This window comes from Ambystoma mexicanum, chromosome 3q (assembly GCF_040938575.1).
Source record: "Ambystoma mexicanum isolate Mex_15411 chromosome 3q, UKY_AmexF1_1, whole genome shotgun sequence".
NCBI classification, from domain to species: domain Eukaryota; kingdom Metazoa; phylum Chordata; class Amphibia; order Caudata; family Ambystomatidae; genus Ambystoma; species Ambystoma mexicanum.
The window spans coordinates 230,923,187-230,939,343 of NC_090926.1; the positions used below are offsets into that span (position 1 = coordinate 230,923,187).

Here is a 16,157-nt window from a genome sequence, read left to right on the forward strand (position 1 = left end):
CCAGTGTTCAGATGGACAAACTCAGAACATAATTAGCAATGCAAACTGTGGTGAAAGTCCACTCTCCCGGAATCAAAATACCATCAATCAAGTAAATACTCTTAACCTGAATCGTCCCACAAATTCCACGACAGCAATGATCTCCTCGCAGTGCTCTACTCCAAACACTCAACAACACATTAATAGAGTATCCAAGTCAGGGAAAGGGACCTCAGACTTCAGAGCTCAAGAAATTTCTGAATCAAGCTTATTGCCTGATGAAAACAACTCTGTCCACCATCAAAAGGAGGCCCTTTCATTTTCAAAATCAAATCTGTCAGCTGCTGCCGCGATACAGATACACAACAACGTTCTCGCAGCTACTTCAATAGCGCTAATTCCATTTACAAAATTATATGACAATCTCCACGAAGCAGTCCAGAATAATGGTGCATACATGGTCCAGCTTAGCAATAAGCTTTCCAAACTAGAAACCATGAATTCAATGATACAAGACCGTCTCGACAAAGAAGCAGAAATTACTAATTTGTGGTTCAACAGACTGAACGAATTTACAGGAAAGGACACTGCGGACAGAAAAATAATGATGGACACACTATCTGCATGTATAACACACCTATTAGACGCTAAGTGTGTAAAGCAAGTCAGTTCGAGTAATTTGAGTACCAATGAAGGCAAAAATTCGATTCCTACACCAAACTTGCCTGAAGCTGACGCAGCGCCCACCTTTATTGACGGGAGTTATCAGCCAAACTTTGGAAAGGGCATAAAGATCCTTGAGCGGATTGTGACTTCCGCGGACCAGTGCACCGTTATTTCGAGTAACAACAGTACCGGCAGCACTGCCAATCAACCTTATAGCAGCTCGAAGGAAGTACCTGCCCTAGACTCAATCGTCAATGCAGTAAAACCAGCAAGCAAACAGCTCCATGAAATAATCGAAATACCTCAGTCTCAAGTTGTTGCCCCGTGTCTGGCAGTAAAAACATCATTTGGAATTTTCAACGGGCCAGCAAAAACGCTGACGACGCAGATACCAACGCAGAATCCACAAGGGAGCAGCTCTGGACCAATAAACAAGAAACAAAAAGAAAAAAAGAAGCACTGCATTGCAAATAAGCAAACCAGTAAATCAAAGAAGTTCATAAGAAATCTGACTACACCTGTCAAACTTGGATTCTTCAAAAGAGGCACAAATGGCGAGTCAGCAAAATCTAGTCACATAAAAGCTTCGAAATTAGTGGAATCCAAATCAATGACATCTCAAAAAAACAACTCTAAAAAACGTCAGAGAATAGATTCAGATGTCGAATCCGCTCATTCACAGTCGTCAACTGATGATTTATGCAATCTCTCTACATATGACGATGAGATTGAGGAAGAGTCAAGCGGTGAGGCATACTCTGACAATTCAATCGTCGAAAATGAAATGGAAGGCGCGGGTAAAATGGCTAGGAAGACTACACTTAATCCTTGGCTTGCCATTCCAATGACCAGTAAAAACGAAACTGTAGCTGAACATGCGAAACCGAGAGCACCTAAAACACAACCAACGGGAAAACCAGTAGCCCTCCGCCATGCAGCCAAACAAGTACAACGCCCTGCCAGTATTGCGCAGATTCCGGAAACGAAAGAGAATCTGAACCCGAAACAAACGGCCTCACAGAGACTTAAAGCACAAAAACATATCGATCATGTAATGCCCAAGGAGAACAATGCCTTGGTAACAAAAATTCTTATTGAAAATGTTTTTGTAGATGAAAACGAGGTCAATCTAAATAGAGGAAACGTCATTCGGCTTTTTCACTCAGTTCCAGCACTTAGAACTGTGTCCTCTCAGGACATCCAAATCGTCGAGTACATCTCTGAGACGTATGCAGACAGAGTCTACCTCCACATAAAATCACAGGCGGTGCGTAAGACCATTGTATCGGCAAAAGATGAACTCTTGTTTCTGGGCTTTGAAGTCTCAGAAGTGCGGACTGAAAAATCTTGTATCCAGACAGAAAATAAACAAAAAACTATGAATACATCGGTCAATGCTAATCGTCGTGATGAGCTACGTCAGCACCTATCGACTGTATCAGGATCACAACCGTCGACAAGTAAATGGAAATCAGGAAGGTCTAATTATTAGCTATGCCAGACTCGGGAAGAAATCCCGCTAACACTGATTTCCTGGAACACACGAGGTTTCCATCACTTGTATGCTGACTTCCCAGTTGATTTGACCAACAATTTAGCAATTTGCCTACAAGAAACATGGATGAGGACCTTACCGATCAAAGATGGTTACGTGACTCTGTTGAATCCGGCAAAGAAAAATACACAGGGCCGCCCGTTTTCAGGACTTATAACCATGATCAAAATTGGAACCGCTTGGGAAATTATAGAAACGGACAACCCAAACATATTCGTCCAAAGTACGTTATTACAACATCAGAATGGGAAAAACTCTAATAGCCAGTACATCCTGTTAATCAACATATACTGGAACCCCGCCCAGATAATTTCAGAAAAATTCATATCTTCTGTAACAAAGTCCATAGACAAATATCAACAATTAGATGGTGAAATTTGCATTATTGTCTGCGGAGACATGAACACATCCTGGTTTGATTCAAATAGAAGTCGCATCGCAGAAACCAGGAAAGAATTGCCATGCCAACAATCGCGAAGTGTACAATGGTCACTCGCAATGGACGCACGAGATTGCGAAATGATAAACGGATGTGTAGAGGGCGACATACCACCGAAATATACCTGGAATAATATGGGTCACAAAAAAATATTGGATTATTTTTGGATATCAAGGCATTCATGGCATAAAATCAAGAACTTGAGAATTCTGGAGACAATAAATAGCGATCACGATGCGCTAGTCCTATCCATGACTCTCCCTTCAAAATCTACAGGTATGAAAATGAACCAGAACTTAGAGATAAATAATGGACGAAATAGAATAAGAATAAACAGCAAACAAATAAACAAGCTGCACAAAGACTTCCAAAATATGACACGGTCCAAGGACACAGTGTTAAATTATTGTGCGCTCTTACCATGCAAGAAAGAAACTTCTCTTTGGAAGTTGCCATCAGACAAAACGCACGCCCATGATTGGAGTCTTAAAGTCAAGACGGAAAAAAAGAAATTATATAAAGACATACACAGACTAAAAATTGAGGGAGGGGTAGGCATTGATATAAGGATAAAAAAACGCAAACAAAAATACCGTAATTGGGTGAAATCCTATTCCCTTATGCGCGATCAAGAACGCGGTGAAGCCATGTTGAAGCTTATAAAATCAAACAACTGTAGAGAAATTTGGCGAATAATGAACAAATGTTCTCGCAATCAAACCGACACAATGGCTAGTGGAGTCGCTGAGAGTGACTGGAAGAACCACTTTAGCAAAGTGTTTGCGACCGAAATTACCCACATGACCCCAGCACAAATAGAATCCAAAGCTAATTGGGATTGCGTTGAGAACATCGAAGACATCACTGCTGCCATACTAAAACTCAACAATTCCCGTGCAGCGGGTCCAGATGGTATTACAAATATGATGTTAAAAGCAAACAAACAAGAATGGGCGGCTTTCATCTATATGCTGTTCATAAAGATTGCAGAGCTCAGAAAAATCCCGCCCTCGTGGACAACAGCGATTATAGTACCCATCTTCAAGAAGGGAAATCGGACGGATCCGGCAAATTACCGCCCAATCGCTTTACTCGATATAATCGGAAAGGTATTTGCTGGCTTCCTACAAAAGAAACTCTCTGCTTGGGCCAAGTCGACGAACATCAATGACTGCCGTCAAACTGGCTTTACCAAAGGAGTCGGCACAGAAATCAACTTGACCTTGGTAACAATATTAAAATTGAACTCCCTTGAAAAACGTTCAAAGTTATTCTTGGCCTTTATCGATATGCATCAAGCATTCGATACAATAAACCGTACAAAACTATGGCAGAAATTAACTACGTGGGGCTGCCCAGAGAACTTAGTAGAACCCATTAAAGCTCTACACACGACGACATCTATACAGATCCGATTAAACGAAAAAGGAAACCTGTCGGATTCAGTGATGACCCATAGGGGGGTAAAACAAGGATGCCCAATTGCTGCGTGTTTATTCAAACTCTACATTGCAGACATGCCGTTGGCACTGAAAAATGTAAAGTGTTTTCCACCTAAAGTAAACGGACAGCACATTAACTGCTTAACGTATGCCGACGATATTGTTTTAGTCGACACAACCCAGATAGGACTTCAACGCCTTTTAACTAAACTACATCATTACCTGACAATAAATGACTTAAAAATAAATGTAAATAAAACCAAAATAATGCAAATTGGATCGGTAAAAGGCACCAAAAATAAAAAATTCGTGTGGAAGATCGACGATAATCCAATTGCTGAAATCAATGATATCCGATATCTTGGGATAACGATAAATAAATCGATCCGAGAATGGAGCTGGGTCCAGGATATCATACAACGCATGAAAACGTTGGCACTTCAAGGGCGCCGAATTCATAATCTTTACGGAAAATTTTCGCTAACACCCGTTAGAATATTCTACCACCAAAAAGTAATCCCCGCCATCACCTTTGGGTCAGAAGCTGGGTGGAACTTGGATCATCAAATTTGGCCCAAACTAGAAAGTTTGTTTTGGAAGACAGTGCTACAGCTACCAAAATATGCTCCAATTATCGCCATCAGACACGAGTTGGCTTTAAATGAATTATACTCGAGTGTCCTTTGGAAATCTCCGGCGCTCTTACGAAAAATGCAGATCCCAAATCCTGAACCATCATATGAAATATTTGACACATCAATTGGACATCCAAATACAGACGTAACCTCAAAATGGGTCCGAGGCCTACGGGAGATCATGCTAGCTGCAGACATTAAGATGGAGTTGCTCTTTGCGCAACCACAAATTGCAAAACGCAAGATACATGAATGGGCTTGGATGTTAAACTTAGAAAAACTAGATAAGCTAGCATCTGCGCTAAAACTTGGACCTATCAAGAACCAACGGAACGTAATGCCAAACTATTTGGTGCAATTTCCATCACGTTACCATCGAGATAAATTTCTCCGTTTGCGATTAAATGTCATCAACGTAAAGGAAATGCTATTCATGAGACATGACCAGTCTGCTATGGACAACATCTGTAGATATTGTGGAACTGCAGTAGAATCCTCTCGACATTTAATAACAGAATGTGTAACGCTTAAAGATCTACGATCACTCCATCTAGCGAAGTTCGCACCCTTGGACATGAATATGGATGAGTGGTGGTTTCATGTTTTAAGTGGAAGCTCAGTCCACTTGACATGTGCAGTCGTAAACTTTATGGACTCAGTGATACATTGTCTATGAAAAGACAGTGATGTCGACGACAGTGAAGACCGGCATGTCCTCCAGAATACAAACAAATAGAGATGGGAAAGTGAAAATGGGATTAGTTGCACCAAAGGTCATATTCAAAGTGAATGTTTTGTAACAAAAGTTTGTAATAAAACTATAATTTACAAAAAAAAAAAAAAAAAAAAAAACGGTTGAAAGCCATACAAAAAGCCTCGGGCATACAGGCACCGAGTACATGGGGGCAGTTGACCCCATACTTCTTGGACCACGGGGCAGGAGTGCCATTTTGCCCTTGTGGATATTCTGCATGTATCTGTATGGGGCTGACAAAAAAACTAAAACTAAAAAAAAAAGGATTGAGTGCTGTGCGTTTTTAGCTCGCTCGGCGCAACAGGGTTTCTGGCTCCTCTCCTGCTGGGCTGGGGCTCAGGGACGTTCTAGCATGATTTTTGCAAAATTAGCAAGTGCCTTCAACTTCAAAGGCTAGAGCCTTAATTGCGGGGTATAGGTGCAATGAGAGGGGTAGACTGGGCAAAGCTGTTTGGAAGGCAAAAGTGGGGGGGATGGGGTTCAGATCCAAAAGCAAAATGCTGTGGAAAGACAGCTCGGCCGATTAGGCGACTGTTGCAGAAATATTATATGTTTAGGTCTGCTTGTAAATCCTATGCCTTTTTTTTCAATTCTTGCTGTGAAATGTGCACTAAATGGGAATGGTACGTCTCTCTCGCTTCCCTCGGTGTCCGGAATTTCTGCAATTCTGCCCCTGAAGCGAAAAGGATGCCTCAGACTACGGCAGTGAACAAAACTAATGACGGACTCTATCTCCGATCTACCCTATGAATAGCAATGAGGCGACATCTTTGAAGAGAATCCTTTACCATCCGGTCAGGGGGTGGAGTATGACAGAAACGTTTTCACTGGTGTAGCTTATGTACGGTTTAACTCACGGACTCGGTTTTATTTATAGAAAAAAACATCCTTGTTATAGGGTGGTCTTGAATTCACATCGCGTTAGTGATTTTGTCAATGTACTGTCCGAAGATGAAAGAGGACCTTAGAAAAAATTGGAGTAGACGAAGAACGCGTTTTATCCGTTCCAATGACACATGATACGATAACTTCGTTTTCGCTCCACCCCTAGCAAAAGTGGGACGGGAATAGAGTAAATGAACTTCTCAAGCGTGCGCCAATCAGCTCGCAGGCTAGCCCTAACCAATCAGAGAACAGTTTGCAGCTGGAACAGGGTGGTTCTTCCTTGCCTCAGGCTATCAGATGTCAGTCGGCGCAGTGCACACATAGGTATTAGAACAGTACGGGTTACTTGAAAACTGGGCATAGCAGGGTAGCTCCTTGAACTTCAATATTCTTCTTCATTACATAGAGGCCAAAGCAACCGTGTACAAACCTCAAATGTCCTGTTAATTTATAAGCAGGACATATGTCCTTCGTTCAACTCCCTTGAATCTCACTTTACTCCCAGCCTGCACATCTCACTGCAGGCTATCAATACCTTACAAACAACTTCCCTCAGATCTGCCAGGTAACCCCGAATTTCTGACTAACTCCCGTGCCAGGACAGCATGTGTCCAGCGCCCACTACAAGAAAAAAGGTAAACGCATTTTTTTTGACTTTTTCATCACCTATTATTGTTACTTGCCTTTTGTGCGAAGATCAGCGCCGTGACACTTATTGGGCGCTGCATATAAATGCAATAAATAAATCCGTCATATTTTGATGTTTTTCAAGTATTAGAAGCAACGTGTTGAATGTCACGACCTTTTGATGTGTTTTGCTTGAGGTTAATGTTATTTTATATTTGTTGCTTGCACACATACCTTATTTGTATCAATAATGTGTGTACTTTAATATATAGTCCCTGTCCTTTATTTTTCTTGCAAAGTTAGTGTTCTTGGGGCATTAGGATGGGGATTTGAAGTACCTCGCTGGGGTGTTAGCGACACAACACGCCTCTGCTTTGCCTGGCATAAAATGGTCCTGCTTTGCTCACAACAGGAAGTTTCTGGTGTGAGAGGACGTGAAAACTATTTCTGTGCAACACAAAGTACATGTTTTAAGACGCAAAACCGAAAATGTTTGTTGTGCGCAAAAGGCAAAATCTCTCTGAATCGTGTGAAACAAAAGGTCGATATGCATATACACATTCGAAGTAAATCCATACGATACAAACGCAATTGTGTGTCAAATGACTCACTCCAGGGGTTTAAATAGATTGTCTCTGAGGGGGTGATAAAATGTATCTTTTCTGTTGGCAGTCGAGCTGAGTATACGCGAAAAATTAGGACTTACGCTGCCAGCCCTCCAGGAAGCTTTATATAGCCATACTGAAAGTTTACGCCACTTTAAGGGATAACGTTTATCCTGCTTGAGGTCTTCTGGCACCACTGTGTGAGGGATTGGGAGTTTGGATTTAGGAGGCAGGGCCTCTTGCCCAGGATTTTATAAGTACCTCAAATTAAAGAGCAACATAGATTCCCCTCCTGCATTACTACTTCGAGTCACCTTGACCCTGACAGCCTTGTCATGGAATCTGCTTTCTCTTAATTGCTGAACCGAAAGATGCAGACCAATTTATATGTACCAGGAATGCAAAGGCATCCGATTTGGTAATCTAATCGGAAGACTGGTTCTTTGTGTGGAGAAATATTCATTGCTGAAAGCTACCGATATCCAAGTTAGTTTTTCATGAATAAACTGTATTATAATTCTGCTAAATCACAAAAGAAGTATCCTTCTTTGACGAATAAATGCTCAAATAGGAGCCAATCACATACGTCAGTCATGTTGTTGCAGCTATCAACTCTTGTCAACTATGGGTGATACTGGGAATGCTGTTTGCAATTAACTACACTTTTATTATGCGCTTAATACCGGAGACCAGTCTCTAAACGGGCAACGGGATTCAAAGCTGTGTTGCTCTGCATTGTCTTGCTGCAAAGAAAGATAAGCACATTGCCCTCAAGCTACCCTCCCAGTCCATTACAGAATCACACACAATTAAGTAAATTAAGGAAAAACAAAGGTTTTCGAAGTGTCTGGCCCCATGTATGTTGTGACCGAAAGGCATTTTAACCCTGGTACACCTAAAAGAGGTGGGCAAGACAAGGCAACGCAATATTTGGTTGTTGATGGAAACAGCCAGGAACTTATATGTTTATGATGTGTTGGGCCAAAGAAATGGAAAGGGTCTGCATATATCAGTGGGGGCCAACCAGGGAAGATCACAAAAGAGCTGGCATTTGGCTGTGGCAAGGGAAAGAGTCCCTGTGACAGACACCAACATGTAGAGGGAAGGAAGAAGGGGAGCATGGTGCACAGTGATGTGATTGGTTATTTAATACCCAGAGGTTTCTTAGCATGGACCCGGGGATCAAACCTGCGTTGCTCCGTACCGTCTTGCTTCCAAGGCGAACACGTTGCCGCTGAGCTAGCCTCCCGTGGGATGCACGACTTGCTAGGAGATGTTTTACTCCAGTGTTCAAAATTAAGATTCAATGAGCAGGAGCTAAAAACAGCTTCTTGGTGTGGGGCATCACCCAGTAGGCAGTAGTTAGGAAATACAGCTGGGGAACTTGGAGCGAGTAAACAGCAAATCTAACTTCCACAGGAGAGGCACACTTTCTCTTTTGCCACTATGTATGATCCTTTATGTTTAAATGTGTCCTATTTCTTCATATAATTCTCAAATATAATGTTAATTTATGTATACTTGTAAGGCACCAGTTGGCCTGCGGAGCCAAAAGCAGCTGCTGGTAGCCATTTGTTTAAATCTGGGCTAGAAACAGGAGCTACATTTCTCCCAGCAATTTCGAACCCTGCATGGGGCGTTTACCTGCATTCGTATGATCAGCTTGAGATGCATGGGAAACCTTGATTGGCAATATTTGATGCGAGACAGCTCTGAACATTCAAATTCCCAGAAAAGGGTCCTTCAGGATTTGGTCAAGGAGGCTGAAAAAGAAATTCCTCCCGACTCCTGAAGCTGCAATGATTAGTTCTGTCACGTCCATCCCAAATGTGTGCTCTTGTAAGTTAGATCTTTTTATAGGCTTGGCAGCCACTCTGATTCCTTGCTTGCTGGAGTTGAGAAGGAAACTGAAAAGAGTAATAATGGGTTTGGAGACTTGTTTACTTATTGAGAATAACTTGGCAGACAAGTTCTTAAAACTTGTGAGTGTTATGACTTTCTACAAGGGCTTTCGCTGTCGTGCGGTGGTCCAGTTAGGTCAGAGTGCGATCAGTAAGGGGCCTGGCGTCAGGGGACACTCTGGGGCTCATTTTGATTGTTCAATGGGTAGAGCAAAGCGATTGTAATTCAGTGGCAGATATGTCAGTAAATTACAAAGCATGAGGTTTTCATGCATTTGCTTGATGGGACTGGGAGGATGTACTTGATGTCCGCATTCTCCTTGCTGATCAGCTATGAGTATTAAATGCAGATGCTTCTCGAACTGCTGTAGGGTGAGTCCCAAAAATCAATATTATAAAAGTAATCCAATGAGCCAAAAAAAGTGCACGCAAGCAAGAAAAACAGAAGTTTATTACATGCAATCGCAGCTGGGAACAATCCACAAATCATTACATCATTACATGGCAACTTTTCTAATGAGTCACAGTGTACGTTTTTATACAATGTTTCAAGATGTATGAACATTCATATTCGCTGATTGGACAGTCTTAGTTGCTCTAAAGATGATTCTATACAATACCTAGCCCTATTGGCTTATCCTATCAACGTGACCGTTCTAATGACTACCTTGTGGTAATGATCTCCTAATGGGGTCACCTTGTTTCACACCATTTTTGATTGGACAGTTGAAAGGTTACAATGTTTCACATACAGCTTGACTGATTGACTATGGCCCTGCGTATGCCCTTTGGAGGGTCGCTTCCATCATAATTGACCAATAGAATTGTTAGGTGTGAACAGTTTGGCAACAAAAAAGAATGCTTCACATCCTTTCCCATGAGACGCGAAGGTTGGTACCAACTTACTGTTCTCACCCTTGTGACTGTTCAATGGGCAGTTAATATTGGGACTTCTCGTTGAAAACATGTTATCCTTCGACTTCCTTTCTCATGATGTGTCTGCATGCTTCTTGGCCTCTTGCTCTGGGAAAATATGTACGTCTAAATGGTGTATTTCTGAATGCATGGAAGTGTATGGCCCTATTACTTGTGCATGTCTATATTTTGAGGGTTGTCGGGAATCAATGTATTATCTTTAATATATTCTCTTTTTATGTGCAAGAAACCCTTGGCTTCTCTTGGTCCTGAATATCGGTTTCTTCCTAGCCTGAGGGCTTGTGTTCTATGTTTGTGATTCCACTCCTTTGTGGATGTTTTGCTACTGGGGCAGTATGTATCTTCTCCCTGATCAACTTGTCATATGCACTTGTCTGCTCAGTTCTTATTCTTTGCAGCTGTGACCTTCATCTTGCTAGTTTCTGAAGCACAAGATAGGCATATGACTTGTTACATGTTTCATTTACTCAGGGCCTGGGAACCTGTTGCCCTTCTGCTTCTTGCCCATCACATGTGAAGCTCTTGAACTCTTCTTCATGTGATTTTCACAAAGTTGTAACACCTAATTAAATCTTTGCTCCTCATCTGGAGCTTGGGAATGAACTTTGCCTTACTGCGCTGACCAATCACAGCAAGTCTTTGCACCCTGTATGGGGCTGCTGACCTTGTCTGTGCGTCTCTAATGTGAGCTGGAACCTACTGTGTGAATTCTGAGGCATATTGAATCTAAATTACCTGCAAATCAATCTCAATCTTTGCTCAGGGGGAACGTGCCCGCCTTGGATGCCAGACGACACGGAGCACCACATCTTCGATCCCCGGGTCTGCGCTTAGAAACCTCTGAGTATTAAGCGTGTTATAAATACCCCATCATATCACAGCGTCTTATATTTGCTACCTTTTTTAGTGTTTCTAATGATTGCTTATATGACTACTTGAAGCACTTCTTGTGTCTTTGTCTTGCTTACTTGTGTGTGCATGCCTGATTAAGCCTAATGTTTGCCTACATGTTAGTAATCGCTGCCAGCATCCTAAATGAACTAAATTCTAAATGTATGTGTGTGTCTTGCTGGCAACTACTATCTCGCACCGAAGGGAGGTGGCCGGAGTGTCAGTGTGTCATGTCTGATGTCTTGGCCTCTGGCCTTCAGTGTGGTTTCAGACTCGTGATTCATGGGCTTTCTTTGTTTATATTTTCTCTCACGTGTAGTACGTTGGACGTTCATCCCAACATTTCCACCACTTCTGTTCCATCCGTAACACATTTCTCCATACTCCTTGTACCTTAGTTCTTGCTCCCTTGCTCAATCATGTTTATCCTTTTGGGACCCATATTTTGGGACCCCCGCCCTCCTTGCATAATCTCAGGGACTACATTTTAAAAAACTGCAATCTCCACCTGCTGTGGGATCTATGTAACATTCAAGGTCATTTTCAGGATCAGGAAGTGGTGTCCAAAGGTTTTCTGGCAGGCCTATTATGTGCTCTATTTGCACCATTCTGGGTTTTGGTTTTATCTCAACCTTGGCTGTGTCCAAGGAGAAGTGTCATCCTCTACCCTAACTGCAAGTAACTTCACACTGTCTCCGAGACACACACCAGATTATTATTACTTAGTTGAGGCTCCAAATTAAGGTTAAAAAGATTAGAATGGGTACTATTACACAACACACATTTGTCAACCAGTTCGGCATACAGGACAATATTTCAGTAAACCAGTATTGCTCTTTTTGATTCCTCTTTGCTCGCCATTACCTATCTTTAGATGATGTAAAGCCTTTATTGCTATGGACAACAAGCCATTGTCCTGGTCATTTGGAGGCACGTATGTGCAACATGTACTTCCTATCTTTTTGCAGGTCGCCACCCTCTATGGCGGTGAGGTCAAGCGCCATACAATTCTGCAATGCCATGATCCTAAGCACCCACATCACTTCTCACACAGCATTGAGACCATGCTCTGTTGCATTGGCAATCTGAACCCGGTCCCAGTGGACAATATGGAGCAATTTGGCATTTGTGGCAGCCTGCATTTCAGGTTCTAACAAGGATTCAAAGAATAGTTCCGTCTTTGTGAAGAGGCAGTACTGCGTTGGTAACTCTTCCAGGGCTTTGTCTCCTTCTTAGATAAAATCATTTGATCATTTTCTACTTGACAATGTCTGAGAACTGTTCTGTTTTTTTACTGTTGGGGGCTCAACAGGGGACTGGGTTTACCTTTTGGAATTGAAATGTGTTCTTCTGGGATAAAAGCACTGGGGGATGCAGATTCACTAGGGAGCACCCCCCGTTCCATGATGACAGTAGATTGCAGTAGGCATTGGTCCCTCACTGCCAAAAATATCCATTATGATGGCTTTGCCGTCTTGCATTGCTGTCATGGTGAGTCTTATTGTACATGATGTTTTTACCCATGGGCATGCTTCATTTGCATCTGAAACAAAATGAAATCGATTGAGTGCCTGTGCTTCTATGGTTCTATGTGAATAGACCTCTTTTTTAAAGGTCTCAAGAGAAAGACAGATTTTTTCTTTTGTTTGGAGGTCTTTGTCTTTTGAGCCGCCCATTGTTGTCCCCCAGACCAAAACACACCCATGCATGTACAAACCCCCAGCCCAACACCCACTCCCCCAAGCCAAAACACACACACCCACACACTTACCCGTTCTCCTGGTCCTGCGCTTCCATGTCCCGACCTGCCTGTCAGCCCCTGCGTGCACTCGTGTGCGGCAGGGGCGTGACAGTTTGATTTAGAAAGACCGCTCTGTGCGGTCACGGAGCGGTATTTCTAAATCTGTCTTTAAGTGACCGCTTTTAGTGGTTGTTCGCGTTGCTGCAAACTCTTTAACTTGTTGACATATGATGCCCGTACTTCTCTGCATTTTCCATCTACATCCTTTATCACATCTTCTGCGTACACCACCAGTCGCCCTGCTTTAAACACTGCTTGCTTCTTCACCCATTTTCTTTTTTTTGTTTAAATATATACAGCTGGGGTCTTACTGCACATTTGTTGTATTCTCTGCCTTTTTTCCCTTCACATTTGCTTTTGTCGATTTCTTCAAGCCTTATTTGTACTGGGTCTCCCTGGAACTACCCTTGTAACTTGTAGAGTATTGAATGTGCCAAGCACTGTGCCTCTAATGTTTGCACCTCTCTGGCTATGAACAATCTGGGGGTGCCAACCACATGCGGGATAAGCCAGCAAACATAACATGTCATTATACTGGGCTCTACCTGTTTCTTTCATAGTGTTATACCAATGTTTACTCCTTCAGAATGATGTTCACCTGTAATTTCAACTTTTATGCTTCCTTCTTTTTGATGGTTTCTTTTTGTCTGGTCACGAGGTTAGCTCGAAGTGCTCTTGCATTCATAATTTCACTCATTACTATTCCTATTTCTAATCCCTACTGTCAGTTGCATTATAGAATACGAAACAAGAGAGAAAAACAAACAATATATACCTATACACAGCTGTATCAACCTTTTTGCTTTTTTTCTACCTCTCAGCTCTTGTTCGCCCAAATGGTCGTACTCTTCTAAGATAAAATGTCATAGTCTCTACTCAACTTTGGTTGTTGGTGCTGTTTCCAGTGTCTGCTTCTTGTTGGAGCTCTGTTGCTGTGCTGTTATCTTTTCTCACATCGGACAGGTCCACCCACGCGTTTGTCTTTTAGCTTCACCGCAGTTGGCATAGGTGGCATAGACTACTTTATAGGGACTGGTGAATTTGGGATTCTTCCAAGTCCGGTTGTGCTGTGTAGCGGTCTGGTGTATACTTGGTCGTATGGGTATAGCTGTGTGGGCTGTGTCGTTCCTGTTTTGCTTGAGTTCTCTGGGGCCCTGTAGTGCACCTTGGTTGTTACCTGATGAGACAAAACTTTTGCGCATGTTGACAGATTCTTAAGATGTGCTTTAAACCCTTAACTGCTGAGGGGTTTTCCTCCCAGTGCTGAGCCCTTGTTTTTGGACATTTCGCTATGTTGGCATTCAATCCCTTGTAACAGTTGTGCTACAAGTGATATCCTTGCCAAATGTGCACCCTTTTCTTCCCACATGCAGGCAATCATATCGCCACCAAGGCTTTGTGGTTTGCTGTGGCGGCTGTGAGAAAATAATTAAGTGTCAATGTTGTGTTTTTTGATACAATGCCAATGAAGTGATTTACAAAGAAGACTGTGGTTTATTTCTTAAAAGAGCTAGGAACAAAAGGCCTGCAGTTCTGAACTCTCCATTTGCCAAGCCTTCAAGAACAGGTTGAGTGGAAACAAAAACATTTATTTTTCGTCAGTGTACCTTCAGTTTTGTGGGAGGTAGGTGAGTTTTCCCTTTTTTATTTTTAATAGAACATGCTTGCACAGAATGGAAGGGGAGGGTAGGAAAGCTCAGTGGGAACACAGAAAGGCATACATTTCTGAAAAGTAGATGGAATTCAAAGTTCAGGAAGGGGGGTCATTTGCGCACTTTGGGCAACAACTATGTACCCAAAATTCTAATAGTTTGGCAAACAATTTGAAAAAAAAGACAGAAATAAAAGTATGTGCTTGACATGTTTGCACTTGTATGGTAATGGCTTCAATTAATTTTCTGTAAAGCAATGTACCACCACATTTCCCCGACTCTTCCAGTCAGGAAAACGCACATTGTTCGTAATGTTTACCAAAACAAGCATTACCATGAGCCGAAAACCAATCCAGGGTACACACTATTTGTATGCTGATGTCCTAAACTGATGTACTTGGCATTTGAAAATAACGAAAACCAATCTGATGAAGAATGTCAAGCATACATTTTCTGAAAGGGCACAGGCTGACCTTTTGAAGGAAAGGTGACTTGCGCAGCTCACAAAAGCTTTCAGTGCCTAAATCAGCAACTTAATGTAGGACACATTCAGGGAATGAAAAGGGTTGTGTAACAAACCACAGTAGGAAATGTATAAAACGTTATCACAACGAAAATAAAACGCACGTCTTACCATCCCACGTTCCCAAAGGTGTCCCAGTGATGAAAACTGCACCTCACGTGTGGGTGCACTGACCTGGGTGCAAAAGGAAAACCACTGGTACACCACACCCTGGCGGAAGACTGGATTTGGCCTTTTGGACAAACCACACATTTGGGCCTGAGGTGTCGCAGCCAAAACGGAAAACCGGGAACCCCATGCGTTTCCAAAAAGAAGACCCCTGTGGGAATCCAAAGAGTTTTAACTTGCGTAAATCACGCTTGAATGCATTACCCAGAATGCCCACCGAAGTGCAACATGTGGGGAAAATAACATAGTTTTGAGACATTTGTGACCAGGAAACCACCGAACCACGTGGGCAACAACTCATGTCCTGCCTTCCCATGTTCCCACAGGTGTCCCGATGAAAATGGTACCTCACATGCGTGGGTGTGCTTACCTGGGCGGAAAAGAAAAAGGGTAAACCATTGGTATGTCAACTGTTCTGAAAAAGCAAGATTCATTCTGCCCCACAGATTTGGGCCTGGGGTGTCACAGCCACCAAGGAAACCAGGGAACCCCCCCTGCATTTCTGAAAATAAGAGACCCGTTGGAATGCACAGAGCCATCACGTGTGTGAATCGCGCTAGCATTTCTAACCCAGAATGCACTGCAAAGTTGTAAATGTGACAAACAAAAGACATTTCCCACTGGGAAATGACTGAAACGCTAGCAAAACAATGTGACATGGGCAGAGCTCCAGGCAGGCCAGGTGTACTACTTCTGGC

The 16,157-nt window shown here is 42.5% G+C and overlaps 1 protein-coding gene across 2 annotated transcripts in view; it reads left to right on the top strand.

Annotated features, from left to right (window-relative positions):
- The first annotated feature begins 6,626 nt into the window (after nt 1-6,626).
- Nucleotides 6,627-16,157, top strand: part of LOC138582361 (glycoprotein-N-acetylgalactosamine 3-beta-galactosyltransferase 1-A-like) — a 345,304-nt gene continuing 335,773 nt past the window's right edge. Inside the window, exon 1 of one of the 2 annotated variants that reach the window (XM_069653618.1) lies at nt 6,627-6,990. The gene's annotated coding sequence lies outside the window, so the exon portion shown is untranslated. The remainder of the gene's footprint in view (nt 6,991-16,157) is intronic. The other variant, XM_069653617.1, reaches the window with a different exon arrangement.